Source organism: Corvus hawaiiensis, chromosome 3, assembly GCF_020740725.1.
Source record: "Corvus hawaiiensis isolate bCorHaw1 chromosome 3, bCorHaw1.pri.cur, whole genome shotgun sequence".
NCBI lineage: Eukaryota > Metazoa > Chordata > Aves > Passeriformes > Corvidae > Corvus > Corvus hawaiiensis.
The window spans coordinates 16,988,704-17,008,383 of NC_063215.1; positions in this window are offsets into that span (position 1 = coordinate 16,988,704).

Consider the following 19,680-nt stretch of genomic DNA (forward strand, 5'->3'; position numbering starts at 1 on the left):
CTCCTCCCTGAATGAATGCTGTTCTTATAACCTAGAGGGCATCATAATGAAACAATTTTTCTTTCTTCCAGGCAAGTAAATATAACAGCTAAGATATTTTAGATTAATTCTATGTGTTTTTCTTTTGAATGCACAGCTCTCTTGATGTGAGTATGAGCAGCCTATTGTTCTGAACCATACTGGACTCCTGCATCATAGGTAAGCCTAGGGAGGCGAGACAGGGAAAAGAAAGTTCATCACTATCACTTTTCTCACATTACCTCAAAATAGCTGTGCCTGTATAGTCTTGGTCTTTGTGATTACACCTTGCTTAACTGCACTTGTGTCGCAACTATGATAAGAAGGAATGAAAACCTCATTCCTCTGATTTGGTTAAGTATCACTTTCTGTAAAATAGAATAACTGCCTTTATGGATCACTTCCACAGAGAGAGAAGTAGTTTCAGCAGTAAATGGAGAGATTTTCCTGCCAAGCAGACTTCTGTGCCCCAGGTTTTGCAGGGGAGGAGCCATAACATCAATAGCAGTATAATTTCCATGTTACAAACCAAAAGATACTCCTAGGTGAAAACCTCACAAATAAAATAGTCAATTTTCTGACCTTGGTTGTGTCCATCACACGAAAAGAAGTGCTACATATCATCTGTGTGCCAGGATTGCTATTGAGTGCATGAATGGGCACTATCCTTGCTGAGAACATAGTATGGCCTTTGCCAAGGTCATATTCCTGGTTCTGCACTAAGAAAAACTTTTCTTCCTATCTCCACTTCCATGCCCAGGCTACATCCCTGGGACCAACATCCTCTGCATTTTTTATTATCATATTGTTTTTTGTTGCTTTTTCCCATGGAGTAACTTCTGGTAAATGCAATCAGCGCTGTCATCCTCCTGCTCCTCACCCTGCTCTAAATATCATCAGCTTGACCCTCTCACTCTGCTTCATCCAAATGGCATCCTTTAATGTCTATAATGGCAATGCTTTAACCAACCCATGGTTAGGGTTCCATGGAGTTGAAACCTTGGAAGTCTGTCAAGATTCATAGTTTATATCATGTAACCATTAACATTTATTAGTAACATTGAGGGATTTTCTAGGGACTCTGCAGCATAGACTTTGCTGCCTAAAGGCCCTCAGATGCCGTGAAGAACAGAATCTCAAAACCTTTCTCTGTTCTGCAGAATGGGCAAGAGCACAAGGAACTGCACACCCATAGCTGGAATAATTTCCCCTATTTCAAAGCAGAATAAAGAAATACAGAACTGGGTATACACAGGACTTTGCCTCTTGTTCTAAGAAATGCACAAACAAAAGCTGTCCTTGCTCTGTTTTTCTCACTGCCATTAATGCACCTACCACATAATACTGGTTTAGTTGCTAGGAATTAGCAATACATTTCAGGCACATTTCAAAAACTACGGAAAAACAGTCTTCACATACACTGAATAAACAACTTTTGCATGAATATCCTACACTTCAGCTGCCTCAATACAGTAGAGGTTTATTGACTTACTGCAAGCTACATTTGAATGATTGCTTCATATATTATGATATGCAACATTACATCCTGTTTCTTTTCTATTTCTATAGCCCAAAGACTTATTGGAATCGGTGTGTCTCAGACTCATAAAAAATACATGACTTTAAAAAAAGATTATTATATAAAAATCCACCAACCTTGAGAAACTGCAGAGGTGGGGGATTTTTGTGCTGGAATTCATTTTACTTTGCTAACATTATCCCTATGTATCTTCAGTTTGAAAGTACAATCTGGCAATTTATAATAAAGAGCCATGAAACAGCTTTCCAGAAAGGAATTAAAAAAAGAAAAAATTAAAAACTCCCAGAAATCTGGGTGCCTGATTGCAAGTGAGAATAATATACATCAGAGCTGGTGGAGAAAGAATTCAAATAATAATCTCTGGTATATAAGGACTCTGCTATTTAGGCAATAAAAGATGGGTAATCTTCTCCCCAGAGCTTTGCAATATGAACAGAAAATAACCAAAGTAAAATGTTTTACATGATGCTATTTTGTGTTATGATTGAGTGAACCAGAGAGGCAGATGAGAAGCAGCACTCCAAAAGGGAAATATTGTCACTAAGGGAGAACTGTCAGACTACTGAGGTGGATGTTTCTTCCCAGCAGCTGAGTGGTAGGGCTCTGAAGAATTGGAGGGCAGACATAGGGCTTAGGCCAGAGCAATAATCAGAACTGGCAGCAAGGCAAAACACTTGGTTTACAATGTAAGATCCCTCACCCCAAAGCATTCCTATTTGATATTTTAACCTAAAATTTTACAGCCAAGGAAAAAAAGATGTACTTCTTTGACAAATATATATAAGTGCATCTATTTAGTGCAGGTGATGGATTTAGAAGCTAATAAAAATCTGAAATAGCTACCTGAAAAACAGCATTACAAAATACAATCTCCGCACTAAACTAAAATATTCCATAGGTTTTAAGTGCAAAACTCTCATTTTATTAGGGACTATACAGCTCTGTAAGAAAGTGATCTCTAAGGCTCATGTTCTCTATCAAAATCCTTATAATGTTCTGATCTAGCTCTAGAGAAGTGTCAAAGCTTGGTTACATACAATTAGATGTTTGTAGAGGAGGTTGAAGCTGTCAAATTAAGAAATGGATCACTGCCTAATTTCTTGCACTTCAGCTTTTTCAAGAGCTTCCATAAATCTTTGAAGGAAGTTTGGGCTATATTTAATCTTGCATTACTCTTAAGTAATAGACATATCAAGGTAGAGTTGTGGTACACCTACGGCTTACAGTGTCTCCAAAAGCCTTGTTCCCTCTTTATGTCACTGACCCATTCTGTTGGGTCAGCATCTTATGAAAATCGCTCTCTAAATGTAAGTTAGACCAAATTAACACCGTTGAATTAAACAGGGTACAAAATAGACATTTTCCAGAACAGTGTGATTCAATGGAAGTGAGTTCAGGTGCTCATGCAATAACCCTCAAAAGAACCTTATGATCCAAAATAGATATGAGCCAAAAGATATATGGCCATATCCCACAATGCCAGTTGTCTGGAGCAGACACACTCAAAGTGCACCCTGTTGAAACTGGGCTATTATGCAATAAAGTCACATACCCAGAGAACAAACTTTAAGAACCATAGCGTTGGGTGTGTGATACAGATAGTAAGAAGGGTCACAGGTGCTTTCAATCATCTATTATTAGGTTTGCCTCATGTTTAAAGTTATCTGTTTCAAAGACAAGAGACCAAAACACAGACTGAAAGTGCAGAAGGTGCTTCTCCTTTAATTCTTTGTCCCTCATCCATGAAAATGAGGAATTATAATCTGAACACCTTGAAACTATAGAAGGAAGACAGACGCCTAGATGCTTAGACATGGATAGTAGTAGAACAGTAGAGGCCTTTTCTGGTGTTGTAATATTAAAAGCTTTTGGGCATGTAGGAAATTTGGAAAAATGTGTGAGTTACTCTATTTAATTGAAAGGCAATATTTTAAAAGGCAGGTGAGTCCATTAGAGACTTCACTCACACTACTCAAAATGTCAGTATTCTAACATTTTTAATTCAACTGAGAAAATGAATGAAAATCAATGAGTCATTTCTCATTAAAAATGTATTTAAAAGCTATCAAAAAAGTTTAGTAACAGGTTGTCGTGGTTTAATCTCAGTGGGCAATTAAACCCCACACAGCCACTCAGGCACTCCCCAGCAGTGGGATTGGGAAGAGAATCAGAAGGGTAAAATGTAGAAAACCTGTGGGTTGAGGTAAAGACAGTTCAATAGGGAAAGTGAAAGCCATCCACACAAGCAAAGCAAAACAAGGGATGAAATCACTGCTTCCCAAGGACAGGCAGGTGTTCAGCCATCTCCAGGAGAGAGGGGCCCCATCACAGTAAGGGTGACTTGGGAAGATGAACACCTTCCCTCTTAATGTCCTCCCCTCCCTCCTTCTTACTCCCATTTTATATACTGAGCATGATGTTTTCTAGTATGGAATGCCCCTCTGATCACTTTGGGTCACCTGTCCTGGCTGTGTCTCCTCCCAATATCCCATGCACTCCCAACATCCTCACCAGCATGGAGTACAAAACCAGAAAAGCCCTTGTCTCTGCACAAGCCTTGCTCAGGAATAACAAAAACATCATGATATTATGAACCCTGTGTTCAGCACAAATCTAAAACACAGGCCCATACCAGCCACTGTGAAGATAATTCTATCCCCATCAAATCCAGCACACAGGTGTTTCAGAGTTGGTGTCTTATATTACTCAAGACCCAAATACTTCCCCAAAATTGAATTAAACAAAGCTTAAGACCCTCAAAAGTCTTAGATTTGCTTTCTTAACATGGAAGCATTTTTACTCCATAAAATTACTCACATGTATAATCACTCGTACAGATTAAGTAGAAGAGCAAGCAAAATATTCAACCAGTATATCTGCACAAATTTGGTGTCTGTCAAGAAGGCATAATTTCCTTGCCAAAAAGCTGAACTTGCAGTCTAACTATTCCTCTCGGGGCTGGTATATAATGAAGTACAAACTCCTTTGGGAGTTGGTTTTGCTGCTGGAATTCAAACTAGAACAAGCAGACGCTACGGTGAGATAAGGAATACTCCTGCTATGTTCCACAGCTGCATTGCATGTCTGCAGTGTGCAATGTGAAATAGTCTTTGGCCTCCCAAGCACAGGCAATGAGCCAGCAAAGCTCTTGCATGGATCTTTGTGCCTTTGCTGTCTAACAAATGTGGTTATGTGCTTCGTCGAAGAAATGGATCTGTGAGGGAATGGAACCGATTACGGGGAGCTACAGGTAAGGAGCAGAAAGGAAAGTGTGTTGTAGTCATTCAATCAGCACAGTCCTTAAAATGGAGAGGGTACACAAACAGATTGGAAATTTCAACAGACAATGCTGAAAACCTCTGAACCTGGGCCTTATTCTTGTCCATATTTAGCTATTTATCTGCAATGCTTTTGATAGCTCAAAGCTTACTTTTTGTTCATACAGCAACAACTGCAAAGGAAGATACCTCACTTTTCCAGCTCAGGAAGACAAATCTCACAAGAACTGTAGCAGAAAACATAAGCCCTAATGACTGATGCATTTAAAAAAAAAAAAAAAAAAGTATTGCTCTTCTTCATGTCTCTAAATTTTAATAATTTAATAATTGATTTGAATTTTATTTATGTTATTTACATGATTTCCATTTCTCTAATATTGAATCCTTTGCAATATTTCAAGGGGATGAGGAAATTTTACAGTCAGAGAACTCAATTTCAGGTTGTTTCAGAGCTAGACCTAAGAGTAAGTAACAGTGATATACTTACCTAAAGATATCAGACTTTTTTGTGCTAAAGAGTGTCTGCATTAAACACCTAAATGTTTTCTATAATGAAATCAACTTTCTAAAAAACCTGTTGGAGTGCCTTTATCTTGGAACCAGCACCTGTGAAGCTGAATTAGGGAAGCCTATCTGTACCAATGACATAATTTACTGACTGAGTACCAGTTCACCAGTTATAAGCAAAAATCTAGTTTCTACCTACATTGCAATTTACATAATTTGATAGTCATTTATAAACTGCTGATTATTGCTCTTGGGCTTCCACAAAAACAAAAAAAAAGAAAAAGAAACGGCAGGAAGAATTAAGTATGTAAAGGAATGTAGGAACATAGCTGCATTAAACAGTAATACCTTACCAGTGAGACAGCAGTGATGCACTTCAAATATAATCATGTTTCTGTCAGAAGTCAAGGTCTTCAGAAAAGTGTTTTCTAAGATAAAAAATGTACTAGGTAAAAAAATGTACTAGGTAATATTCCATTATGAGTATAAACAGGAATTTTTTTGTTCTCTTTATAACACAATCTTAGCACTCTGTAATCTAATCATGGATGTTCTAATATTTATTCCTTTTTAAAAACTTATTATTTCTGCAAAGTATACAGAGCAGAAAATGAGTCAAGTTCTTACTAAGTGGCACAGAGGAGTTCAAGTAAGTCAGTTCTGGAATGAATTAAGTGATAGAGAATGTAAACAATAGACAGTGATTTTAAAAGAGAAACTATACTTGTAAGATTCACAAAGAGGATCTAGGAGGCCTAATTTTTTAAGTTCATTCTGAAACATCTTAAAGATCTTTTTAAGAAAAAAAGTTGAGAACTAACATTAGAAATCAGGTGTTTTTCAAACCACTCAGGAAGGCATCCCTATAAAACAAAAGAATGAAATTTGTTATTTAGAGAGAGAATCTTCAACTGAGAAGTGATCAAAAGAGAAAACTGGAAAATAAAAATCCAAATGAATCTTTTAAGGCATACAGTAAATTCAAAACAATATTGAAACATAAGGACATGAGAACATTAGATTAAAAATTATATAGAGGATGGTAGAGAACATTGCTGCTAAAGTTTATCTTTGTTCAGCTCTGTATCTGAGAAGGTAGCATGGCAGTCATGAAAACTGTGTGTGAGGAAAAATCCTTAAGTGAAACAAATTCACCTGATTAACGTACCTAAATTTTGACTAAGCCTTATGTGTCTTAAGTATTTCCTGACTCATTTATTTAATTTATCTATGGAAAGAATTACTCCGTTTTAAAGACCTTCAGTGATAGAACCTGAGTGATCAAGCTTAAACAGATAAATTAGACAACAGGCTCTCTTTCTGGTAGCTTTAGATTTACCAAATTATTTTCACTTACTAGAAAAAAATCAAAAAATTGGCCAAATATTCATGAAAAAATGCTTTGTGAGGCATTTTAACCTATACATAAAACAAACAGAGTAGGATTTCACTTTAGATTTAGGTTATACTGGTAAAAATTCTGGTGTTATTAGACTTCTTAAACCTGTTTACATGCACAGTTGAGACAGAATTACACCAAACAATATGTTTGACCATAAACAAAGGATGGAAGTGGGAGATACAGTATAACTCAAAAACAGGGGAGTATTTAACAGAGAAGTAGAACAGTTCCCTCAGTTCATGCAATTGTCACTTTTGTGGATAGGATTATTTCTAAGCAAATGTTGATTTGTGGAGTCCAAATGCAGCCTTAAACAAGTACATTGCAAAGCAAATAAATAGCAAAAAATGGCTACGTATTGGCACCCTGACCAAGTACCTAGTAATAACTTTTCAGGAGATACCAACATGTAGCATTTTGCAATGTGTATTCAAAGCTATATGTACTCACAAAGGTGATTTTATCAAAGAAATTGGACTGTCAAGGTATGTTAGTTTCTCAGTAAGTTCACCTTGCCAAGCTTCCAAGAAGAATTTTTTTATGGGACCAGCAGGAGGAAGTGTTCCTTTTCGTCAATCCTTCCTTTTCACTGTGAACTTTAAAATTCCCTAGTGGAAGTAGAACACAAGAAAAAAATTCATCATATTCCTTAAAATGCTTTAAGCTATCAATAAACCAACAGAACATGAGTAGGCTGCTGATTACATAATCAAACTTGCAATGTATGTATTAAATCTGTTTTTAAAAAGCCCTCTTCACTGAAAAACTATAACTGATTTTTTTTTTTTTCAAACGTGTAAAATAAAGTTTTATTAGGAACCCAGTTAAGTTTCTACTCTGTAACACAGAGTAATACAGTAGTTAGCTTTAGTAAACTGAAGTAATATAGTGTCTGAAAAATGTCAGTATTTTCAGAACATATTACACCAAAAGCATAGCTGGAGAGTAGAACTAATTTAGGGTAAAATATATTCTGATAACTAGTGCGTGGCAAAGCTAACAAACAATGTTAAGCCTTTCATGTGATACATCACACACTATCCATATGGCAAGACATAGTTATATTAGTGATTCCAAATGAGATTGAACGGATTATTACAGCCATGTCAGATTTCTTTCTTCACACATTTTCCTAGCAATTGTTCTTGCATTCTAAGAATACAATGGTGTCACCAGCTGGATTAGGTGTTCTTGGTCTGCTGTTCCCAAAAGAATACACTTTATGTTTTTAATTAGATTATTTCAGGACCAGGATGCCCTAAAGCATTGAGATGGAAAATAAAGAGATGAAAATAAAACAAAGGTAGAATTATACACCATTAAAAAAAAAAAAGACAGGGTGAGGGGAAAGACCATCTTCTGATACTTATGGAGAGGCTGGGTTAAGGTATGCTAAGAGGACTAGATAAAGTAGATGTAAGAAGTGGATCAAAGAAGGAGACTTTATTGAGCAAGGGTCTTAAAAAGAAGTCTAAGGTAGCTTTGAGAAATAGCAGAAGAGTTTTGTGGACTCTGCAGATTGCAGGTTGCAAATTGTTCCAAGTCTGCTCTGGTACAGAATTCCCATTGCCCTAGGAGCTCCACACACAGAACAGAATGGCTCTCTGGGATCAAACATAGTCTTGCTCAATTTATTGTCTATGAAAGAGCATTTGCGTGAACACCCTCAAAGTCTGTAATCTAAGAAAAAACAAACACACTTTTACTGCAGCAGCTTAAAATTTTTTTAAACATACTTTGTGCAATTCAAGTCGAAAATTGTAAGATGAGGCAGATGCAATTTAGTTCATTTCCCTTAAAAAGAACCCTAAAAGTAAAATATATTGCTTAAGCAGCAGGCACCTTTTCCTTTTCAAGCTGCTTCTTATGCCTCAAGCAGGATGCTTATAGTCTGAGCATTTTTATTACAACAAAAAAAAATTCCGGAACAATGCCAGAGACTCCAGCAGCTGTGAGTCAAAACTAAATATCACATGGGTGGGATCGCCATAGTAACTAACTCAAATACATCAGATACACTAGAAACTAGTCCACTCTTCAGTTTATCTTTCACCTGAAGTATAAGTTGTGATCACTTTCTCTTTTAAAGCTTACTAAAGAATATTAATAATAATGTGATATTATTAATAATATATCAATAATATATCAATAATGCGATAATCTGTCTGCTTATAGGCATTTAGTATTCCATAGATATAAATTATATTGTACCAAGAAAGAAGAGAGGAGTTGGTGTCTCATAAAAAAGAGGCACAAAAAAGTATCACGAGGTCCCTGCTTCACTTCAGAGCAGGGTTAAGCTCCTCTTCTGTTTGCAGAAGGAAATGGACCCCTTGTGGCTTCTGATAGTCAAGATGAAAAAACCAAACTAACCACCTCCAATAGCAGGTCTTGGGAAAGCAATGAAATCATAGCAGATGGCAAACACCACAGCTCTGGACCTCCTCATGGTTTGAAGCGTGTTGGCTCTGTGGGCACTAGTTAGCAATGATGTCCTCAGCTAACCTGGGACCCCCCTCCCCATTGCTCAGGACACTGTTTCAGCCCGCCAGGGCCATAAGTCCCTGCTCTGGCAGCACTGCAGCAGAACTGGTCTCCACTCCATCTTTCCCCCATCTTCTTTTGCCAAGATTCATCACTTGCCATGTTGGGGGCTGTTGATGGACCAACCTGAGCCCCATGGGCGAGGGCATGGCCAGTCCTGGGACAGCCTCAAGCCTGGCTGCCCAGCTCTGGGGAATTTGCTGGTCCATACTGTTCTGGACAGACTCTGTCACAGAGAAGGTGAACAACAGGGTGGATCACCACATTCAGCAAGTAATTAGCAATAATTCAGTGCAGAAATGGAAGACGGCTTTGAATGCAGGGCTTTTACTTGGTTTAATTTTGTTCAGTGTTTTCACTAACAATCTGGTAAATGCAATAAAAGGTGTGATTATTAAAAATTTACTGGGGCTACCTAGGGGGAAGGACAACATATTGGTTGGAAAACAGCATTTAGCATTGAAAAGGGTCATAACTGCATTTTACTAATATTGGGATACAATTCACCACAAAAAAATGAAAGGATCTGTGCTTGAGTAAAAACTACCAGAGGAAGAAAAGGATATGGAACACCAGTCCCTTGGAAAAGAATCTAAAGGCAAGGGTGAAAGAGAGTTCCGTTGAACCACATCCAGGTATAATGTTACTGAGAAGAAGGTAATCATGACACAGGAGTATACCTGGCATGACACATCAATTAATATTTTCTGCTTCATCTGGCAGAGTAGAAGACTTGAGCTGGGGTGTGGCTACAGCACAGGCAGTCTACAGGAGAGTAGTGCAAATGACAAAAGGTTTAGAACACCTAAATCTATGAGGAATGATTTTATTAAAGAGTAGAAATTTCTCCCCCCTTAGAAGACTTGAAGGAGATCATGATAAAAAACCTTCCAGTATGAAAGTCTGTTGTAAAAAAGTGAGAAGGTATTCTGTGTCTGTAGAATAAATTGTGACAAGAAACAATGAAGCTGAAAATTTAAACTGTGAAAAGTTAAGAAAAACAGAGTGCTGAGTATTTTGTTTTGAGTCTCTCTGCCACTGAGGTCTTTAGAAATATGCTAGACAGCCATCTGTCAGAAATGATAACATGTATAGTTAATCTTGTCTTCAGGGATGGACTGTCTCTTAGAGACCCTTCCAACAGTCCTTTAACATAGTTATTGCCAAATCCCAGCAGATCTTTAATGAGAACATTGGCAAGATAGTATGTACTGCAGTATCTGTACAAGAAATACACAACATCTAGAAATATAGCCCAGTGAATTTTAAGATTAATCGTGCAGGAATCTCTGCACTTAGCTCTTGTTGCTGCTACAGTTTGTGGGGAGAAAAAAAAGACACAGCATATTATTGGTTTACAATGGTAGGTTATACTAAATTACCAGTACAAGGTTTTCTGGGGAAACAGAAATTCAAGGATATTTGAAGGACAAAGAATGTCAGATAAAATGTTTGTTACTGCTACAAACCCCATGACAGAATTTATTTAGAAGTATCAAAGAGAACTTCAATGACACATTGTGAAATCTAAAGAAAGGTTCATAGCTACTCTACGGTGAATACAGCATTTCTGGGATGAAGCTCACTTTTTTGAACAGTAAAGAAAGAAAGATTTGTGGAAGGAACAGTATTAGAAAAAACCTGAAACTTTAAAAAGGGTAAAGCATACAACCCAGGGGAGCTGAGTGTCAGTTTTTTGAAGAGACTGACCACTGAGAATTCTCTTTCCTTTTTATGTCAAAGGCAAGAAGGCAGAAGTCTAAGGTTGAATTCCTGTTTCTGCCCTTCTTCTGGTCCTCTGATGAAAGATTTATTAAGTTCTGAAAAACAAAACAATTTTTTGTTGTTGTTGTTTTTGTTTGGGGTTTTTTTGGGGGTGAGAAGGGTGTAGATAATACAGAACTGGAACTGGTTTTGGCATATATATGACTATTAAACTGTGCCCTGTTGTAGTTGAGCTCAAGGGAAGATCTCAACTTGAGAAGGTCAGTGTGTGTCCCATACTAAATGTTTTAGAAAACTGTTTCAACCACATTTGGCAAAGTGAGGTAATGTCAGAATGTACAATAATGTAGTAATTAACCTAAAAGAGGATTTAGGTAAATTCTAAGAGGCTTTGGTGCCACATTGAAGGACAAATGGACAAGTTACTGTTCAACAGGCATTGGACAATTCACGTAGATTTCTACATCAAAAACCAATTCACCCCATGACTTGCAAAATTACTTTGATGGCATCAGCTCCAGCAGAAAGCACAACTGCAACAGAAGTGCACAATTGTAATGGTGCTTTGTAAATGGCAGAACTGTTGAAAGATCACATACATGTCAGTCATTGTAGCTAAAGCGCAATTTAAGGGAAGGGATGGGCAGCAGTTATTCAGTGTGTCAAGAGTAAGACCAAATGACACACTCTATAAGGTTCAGGCATAAAGAGTGCAGAAGGAAGTGGCTGGGTTAAAAAAAAGACAAAACCAACAGGCCATGTGTATGGTAAATCTCATTGGAATCAGCAAGGTGGTACAGAGCCAACAGCAGGACTAAGAATGCTCTGGATACGTGCATCTGATCTGGACAGGTTGTGATTCCAGATGGCCAAAAGACAAATCACATCCAGTTTCAACATTTTAAATGTTTAATTTTATTAAAAAGTCCTAATGGAGTTTTTCTGAGCAGGAAATGGCATGATCATCGCTATGTGCAGCTCCAGGTGAGAAAGAGTGCATTATTGTAATTTTTATTTTGAGCGAAGTCCTCCTGGTGTGGAGCAGCTGCATGGTCCCTAGGCATCCTGAAAGGTGGCATTCCAACAGGATGTCTGGAAGCACGGCTGGCATGTCCCAGAAGGGGCTGCTCAAACCAGTTCTGCACAGACGGCTGGGAAAGTGCTAGTTCCCATGTTGGTCACTAGTGTTCAGAGTGCTAGCTTGGATGCCAGTCTGTCAGAATTTAAACTGCCTTTACAAAAGCTATAAACTTTATACAAGAAAGGAGTAGGCAGCCTGCAAGGAACCCAGTAGGGGTGCTTTCCAAAATGATCTAAGACATTGGAAAAAAAATAAAAATAAAAAAGATTTTTATTACTAACATGGAAGTACAGTTTGAAAAATGCAAAATATAAAAACATCATCATTGGATGCTTTTCTAAAAGCAACTTCCTACCATTCACAGGAGGCACGACCTAGAGTGTACTAGATATTTAAATTAGCATCATGATGCTAAAAATCCTTAGGGATTTCTTAAAGGGAAAAAGTTATCGGGAAAAACTTATTTGGACTTTTTTTCTGCTCCATTCCTTCCTACAATCTCTAATCATGTTCTTCTTCCTGCTAATTAGAGGTCAATATTCTGCAGCTTAATAACTGTCCACGATTCACTGAGAAAGAGAATGAGCTGTCTTATTCTATGTAAAATTGTAAAATCATCCATGAACCTCCATCTCATCATCCTTTATTTTTAGAAGCAGGCTTGACAGCTCCTCTTCTGGGCCTTGCTGGCAGCATGTTAGATGTTGCTCCTCTGTGCATTGCACCTTGGACAACACCAGCACAGAGGATGTAGAACACATGACATTTAAATGGAGCAGGGCACAAAAAGGCTAAGGGTCCAGACTATTAAACCTCACCAACTGGCCACGTCTGCCTGAGGAGATTTCTAGAATTATCTTTAATTAGTGGTAACAATTCTGTTGTCAGAAAGAAGAGATGGATATGAGATTTGAACCCCTTAGCCCCAAATGTGCTTTGCAGCTGGCAGGTAGATCACAAAACACTTTTTTCAAAAGCCAATAGCTACCAAAAGCTAGGGCTTTGACTGCTCTCTTTACGAGACATGGCCACCAGATGCCATAAAAAATAGCTTGGGAGTTTTAAGGCAGCAGGGAATAGAGGCTTTGGCTTTCCTATAGGGATTTGCTTTAGCAGCTTTATCAGTCTCAAACTTAAGCAGAAGGAGATGTCAGGAGTTTGCTGGGTCTGAGGGGGAACATTGTTCTTACACATAAGCACAGTACCTCTGTGTCTTCCTGTGACATAACATTACAGACCTCTTTTTATCTAAGCTACTCAGTGATATTCATTAAATAAAGCCAAACTACCCACACCACAGGTTAGAATATTCACTGCCAATGCTGCATAAATATAAACCCACAGGAATCCTTTGACTACCTGGGTCAACCACTCAGTCCTATCTGCTAAACAGCTGTGAAGTAGCAACTGTGATTTGCCTGCATCACCTTAGTTACTTAAACATAAGACATGAATGTCTTACTAGAAGCTCTTTTGCAACAAGTCAACCTCTAAATTAGCTTGTAGATCCATTAGACCCAGAGCTTTGTTTATATTAGAAATGCCAGAGACATTGTAATTTGCTGTTCTTTTTAGTTATGAATACCATGGATTGCAAGATGAAGTGGAACAACACCAAACAATAAATGAAATTAGGGAACAGTTAACATCGATCAGTTCATGTCTGTTGCCAAAGGCAATCTTGGTGTGCCTAATTTTAAATTCTATTGAACAAATTAATGTGTAATTTCCTTATCATGAACAGTGCCTGATCAGAAGAAGCTTCAAGAGGTAAGGAGTGCTAATGGATCTTGAAATTGGATCCTAGCCATGGCAATGAGCCTGGAGCTGAGCATCACCATTAATGGATGGTCTAGAAGTACAGAGTGAAGAGATAGCACACTGGTCATAGACACTTCTTCATCCTGTATTTTCTTTATAAACATTCCTTGTCTTTAGAGCATCTCTGCCTTCTTTCAAGATTTTTTTAAAATGCCATCAGGATTGTTTATTTTCTTTACCTCTATTTTTTCTATTCCCTTGCACTCTTCTTCCTTTGGTTTATTTTTAAATGCACCTAAAATACACTTGAAGAATTTTAGGAATCAGCTGTGTGTCAATTTCTGTAGCAGCAGCAATCACAACTGCAATTTTTGTGTGACCAGACAAGTACGTGTTCAGGCATGCACACACATACCCAACTGCTGAACTATCTTATTGTAGCTTATTTGTGATTTGATGAAGGAAACAGAGCAAAAGGATGAAAGGGGAAGATGCTGTTAATTAGCACCTCTTGGTACAAAATCAAAATAATCTCTTCCTCTTTTTTTTTTTTTTTTTTAAATATGGGACAGAAAGCCATTTATACTGGAAATGCACATGTATTTCAACTGCATGTTGTTATTTTTGTAGAGTGTATTTAGTCGAACTGGGTTTTGTGACTGAAAATTAGTTTTCTTCCACGGGCAATCTAAAGGGCTTTAAAACTTCATATGGAAGTTGGACTTTTAATAAACCCTTCATGATAGTCAATTACATGTAACAAAATTTCTTCAAAGAAACTAATAAACCTGAATGACTTCCACAATTTTTTAGAAAGCTTGTTTTACAAGCACATTTTTACAATATCACCATAAATGTGTTTCCTACTAAGAAAAGTTAGAGTAATTTTCTTCTGGTTCTGGAGATCTTTGTTTCTTTTGTAAGGGCAAAATGCATTTCCAAATTTCTCAACAGAAGCTTAGAAAAGGCAGAGGTTTCAGCTCCAATAGAATCCAAACAGAATTATTTGATATCCTGGGTATACAAACCCACCTACCAAGAGCAAACACTGGGAGGACAAATGGCAATTTTGACAGAAGTAATTTAAGAAATTAACTTACATAAATCCCTATCACCAGAATATATCAGAGGGCAGAACTGTAGGATGAAGGACAAAGAGGAGAATGCACAAATGTGAATGTTGAGGGCTGAGGAGAAAAAGAGTGGTAGGGCACAGAAATGGCTTTGATGCCCAACACAATGATTAGCTTTGATTTTCATTGTGCTGTAGGTTTTCTCTGATCATACTGCAGAATTTGTTCAAGCATTGATGTTGTGTATTGAGATGATCCTATTAGCCAAGCATGATTCATAATTCTTATTGAGAAATTAATTTTTGACTTCTCCAAAGAAGGTTGGTTTTGTGATAACATTTTGCTGTGGTGTTATTTTACAAATGCCGCGTATAATATACAAGAGACCAAATATCTTCTTTACCACTGGCAAATACTCACTGCCATCCATCAATATCAAAGTTGTTTTATATAAGGTCATAAGTGAGAAGCTGAGCAGTATTCTTTTTCATTAATTCACAATAATCATCCTTTTTGATATATTCTTTAAACATAGCCCAGAGAGGTAGACTGTGTATAAAAAGAATGTGAGATCTGTTCCTTGCACAAAGGAAAAGTATTTTGTAGCAGGTTCAGTTCGAAAACCAGGCAGAAACACCAATTTAGTGTAGTGGTTTGGTCCAAAATGCTCATTACTATTTACCTTCTGTGAGATAAGAATTAGGAGAAACACAAAGCAGGCACCAAACTTGAAAGAATATAAAGTTTATTAACAGACCTAAAAGAAGAAAAAAAAAATCATACCACACCTTCAGAACACTTCTCCTCCCCCCACCTTTCCCTCTTCTCCCACTGTAAAAAGACAACCCTTGAGATGTTCAGTCTGTTTATTACTTCCATAATAACCTTGTTCAGTTCATTTAGGGAGAGGAGTCTCTCTTGCTCATGCTGTGGAGACATCTCCACAAGAAATTCTCTCATGGCTTCAGTATCACGAGACAGCCGCCCGGGTTGGTTCTCTGCTCGCATGTGAGAGTCCCTTCCCACAACTTGCAGCTTTTCCCACAACTGCTTTTGAGGGTCCAATCTTGAGTTACTGGGGTACAATTTTAAGGCTGAGCTGTTCAGAAACAAAAGTTCTCTTCACCCATCTCTGGGAGCATTTCATCTCTAAGAATAGAGGCCCTCCCCTTTTCCTGGGAGAAAAGGGTCCTCATCATCTTCATCTCTAAGACTATCTCTGGGAGCATCTCTAGGAACTGAGGTCTTCTCCTTCCGATTGGAGCAAGAGTCCTTATCACTTCCATCTCTCCCTGTTCAAACTTCTCATCAAATTACAGCTGCTTCAGCATTTGCTTATTCCAGCACAGGTACTTTTGCTCACAAGTACAAGTTGAACGCTCTACCCCCCGTGCTTTCATGAAATTACAACAGGTACTCTGATATATCACAGTCCATCACCACCATAGCTTTACAACAGATTTTCAGCTTTAAGCATCTCTTCTTTCTCCTCCCTCAGGATTTCAGCTCTTCTTTCTTTACTTAATGTCTGCAGGCTCCATCTGTTCTGGAGGGAACTTACAGCACTAAAAGGGTTAATCTCACCTGGGCCCTGCAGCTGGAATATCGCTTATCGCTGTTGGTCACATGATCTTTGCTGGACAGCGGGGCAGTTTCAGCTGAATCTTTGGCAGCACTGGAGAGGGGGAACCCAGGCCGTGCTCTCTGCATGTAGCAGAGCTGGGGGGGGGGGGGGGGGCGGGGGTCACAAGTGGAAGGCTCCAGGATGGCTGTGTCCTGGCCTGGGCCTGGACCTGGACCCTGTATGGGCCCAGCCCAGTTACCTGTCCCCTGGCCGGAAGCAAGAGAGAGCTTTCCTGGGGTTTGTCTATTCTTAAGTGTGGATCACAGAGGCGGTCAAAATTTTAAGTGGCTTAAAAAGTTGCTAATATTCAAACTAGCCAGTTGATAGGTTCTGTTAGGTCACAGAGGAAGCTGTCAGAACCTCTTTGCAAGAAAATCACTTCCGGGACTATGCTTGCTAACCCATGACATACATAAATTAGCCTTCATTCAGCTAAAAGCAATCTTGAAAAATTTCTTACCTGTTTTTATTACTGATCAAAATTATACCTTCTTAATCTTTTTATTCTCTACAAATTTAATTCCTCATTGACTACTGTTGCCAGTAATTATTCCTTCAGTTTTCTCTCCAGGACCTTCTTTTCTCATATCTCAACTTCCAGTTTTGCCCAGTTTTGCTTCCTTAATAAACTATTCATATCTATATATTCTTTCTAAGGTCCTGGTTGTTCTCAGTGAATAAAAATTAGAGTTCTGGTGATGCATTCTTTGGTTGATTACAGAATAACACCCTTTGGTTTGAGTGAAAGTATCCAAAATTATACAAGAGAAACTTGTAGCCCAAAACCCCCCCACATAGCTAGCACGGGAGGATGATGTCCTGTTGAAAGCAAATATCTCATAGTTGGAGAAACTGAAAGCCCCTGAGGCAGAACAGCACAGTTCTGCATGGAACAGACTCCTTGAGGGAGTGGAAACTACACTTAAAAAAATTTGTGTAGACATTTTCTAGGCATCAGGGTTTATATTCCTGGTTTCCTAGAATTCTTAAAATAATACATCTCTAGTTGTTCGATAAACAGCTCCTGAGTTCACTTAGAAAATTTTGTCTTCACAGAATCACAGAATATGCCGAGTTGGAAGGGACCTATAAGGATCATCAAGTCCAAATCCTGGTCATGCACAAGATCCCTGAGTCACACCGTGTGCCTGAGAGCATTGTACAAATGCTTCTTGAGCTCTGTTAGGCTGGTGCTGTGACCACTTCCCTGGGGAGCCTGTTCCAGTGCCCAACTATGGAAGGTGGGAGCCCTTGGCACAAGAGCCCTCTGCACTCCCTTGGAGGAAAGAGGCCTGAGGGCAAGATGACCTTCCCCAGAGATAAGCAACTTTCCTCATGGTCATGGCAAGAAAGTGAACCACCCCAGCATCCTTGTTTCTATATGGTAATAGCCTGAACCCAGTTGGCTAGTTGGTTTCTACTCCACCCCCTGCCTTTCCCACAAAAAGCCCCCTGTTTCTGCCCCTCAGCAGGGAGTTCTCATCCCTGGCCTTCCCTTCACAGAGGCTGCTGGACAATAAAGGCTACCTCCGTGGAACTGCTATACGAGGCTCCTGTCTCTCTATCCCCGAGTTCGCCTTGGGTGATTTCACAAAGGGCTGAATCACAAGAGCTGAAATCACTTATAGCTGAGAAATCTCTACACTTGCTGAAATCACTTGCTGCCCAGGGAAGCCGGCCACTGCTCCTGGAAGAGTTGTTCCTTGCAGGACACTCTTTCTAGGAAGGTTGTGGCACACCGGGTTGTCCCCCCTCGGCTCCCCTCAATAGCAACACCCAACCATCCTCTGGGTGAAGAACCTTTTTCTAATATCCAACTTAAACCTCCCCTGACACAGCTTCATACCACTCTCTCAGGTCCTGTCGCTGGTCACCACAGAGAAGAGGTCAGTGCCTGCCCCTCCTCTTCCCCTCATGAGGAAGTTGTAGCTGCAATGAGGTCTCCCCTCAGTCTCCTCCAGGCTGAACTGACCAATTGACCTCAGTCACTCCTCATACAGCTTCCCCTCAAGGCCCTTCACCATCCTCATTGCCGTCCTTTGGATACTCTCTAATAATTTAATGACTTTCCATATTGTGGCACCCAAAACTGCCCCCAGCACTCAAGGTGAGGCCACCCCAGCGCAGAGCAGAGCAGGACAATCCCCTCCCTTTCCTGGCTGGTGAAGCTATGCCTGATGCACCCAGGACGGGGTTGGCCCTCCTGGCTGCCAGGGCATTGCTGACTCAGATTCAATTTGCCACTGACCAGGACCTCCAGGTCCCTTTCCAAGGAGCTGTTTTCCAGCTTCTCATTCCCCAGTTTGTCCATACATTTACAGTTGCCCTATCCCAGGTGCAGAATCAAATGCATTTTCCCTTACTGAACTTGATTGCCCAGCTCTCTAATTTGTTGAGGTCTCTCTGCAAGGCCTCCCTGCCTTCAAGGAAGTCAACAGCTCCTTCCAGTTTTCGATCATCTGCAAACTTCCTTATTATCCCTTCCAGTCCTGCCTTCAAATCATTTATGAGGATGTGGAAGAGCAGAAGAGCCCTGTGGAACCCCAGGTCACCAATCTGATATCACCCCATTAACTACAACCTTTTGTGACAGACCCATGATCCAGTTGCTCATCCATCTTATGATGTCTTTATCCAGCCGAATACTGGACATTTAGCAAGGATCTGCAAGGATGCTGTGAGAGCCAGTACCAAATCCAGAAACATTACATCAGCTGGCTTCCCTTGATCAGATAGGTGAGTTACCTTGCCATAAAACAAAATCAGGACTGATAAGCAGGACTTTCCTTGCATGAAGCTGTGCTGGCTGTGACCAGTTACTGTGTTGACTGGATAAGTGAAACATTAAAGTCTTAACCGAACCTAGAACAAGGTTAGAACTCAGACAAAACTCAAACTTACTGGGAGCAACCAATAGTCAAAATACTAAAGAAGGAAAAATAATTTGAGCTATTTTTTCTACCTTTCCTGCCTAACTAAATGCAAGTGAATATTCTACAACTGATGCAAACACAGCAATTAATAAATATTCTCCCTTCATAAGAATTCAATTGTAATTGAGTATGGAATTTATTCCTGAATATTCCTGAAATTCTTCTAACAACTTTGCATACAACATTTCACAACA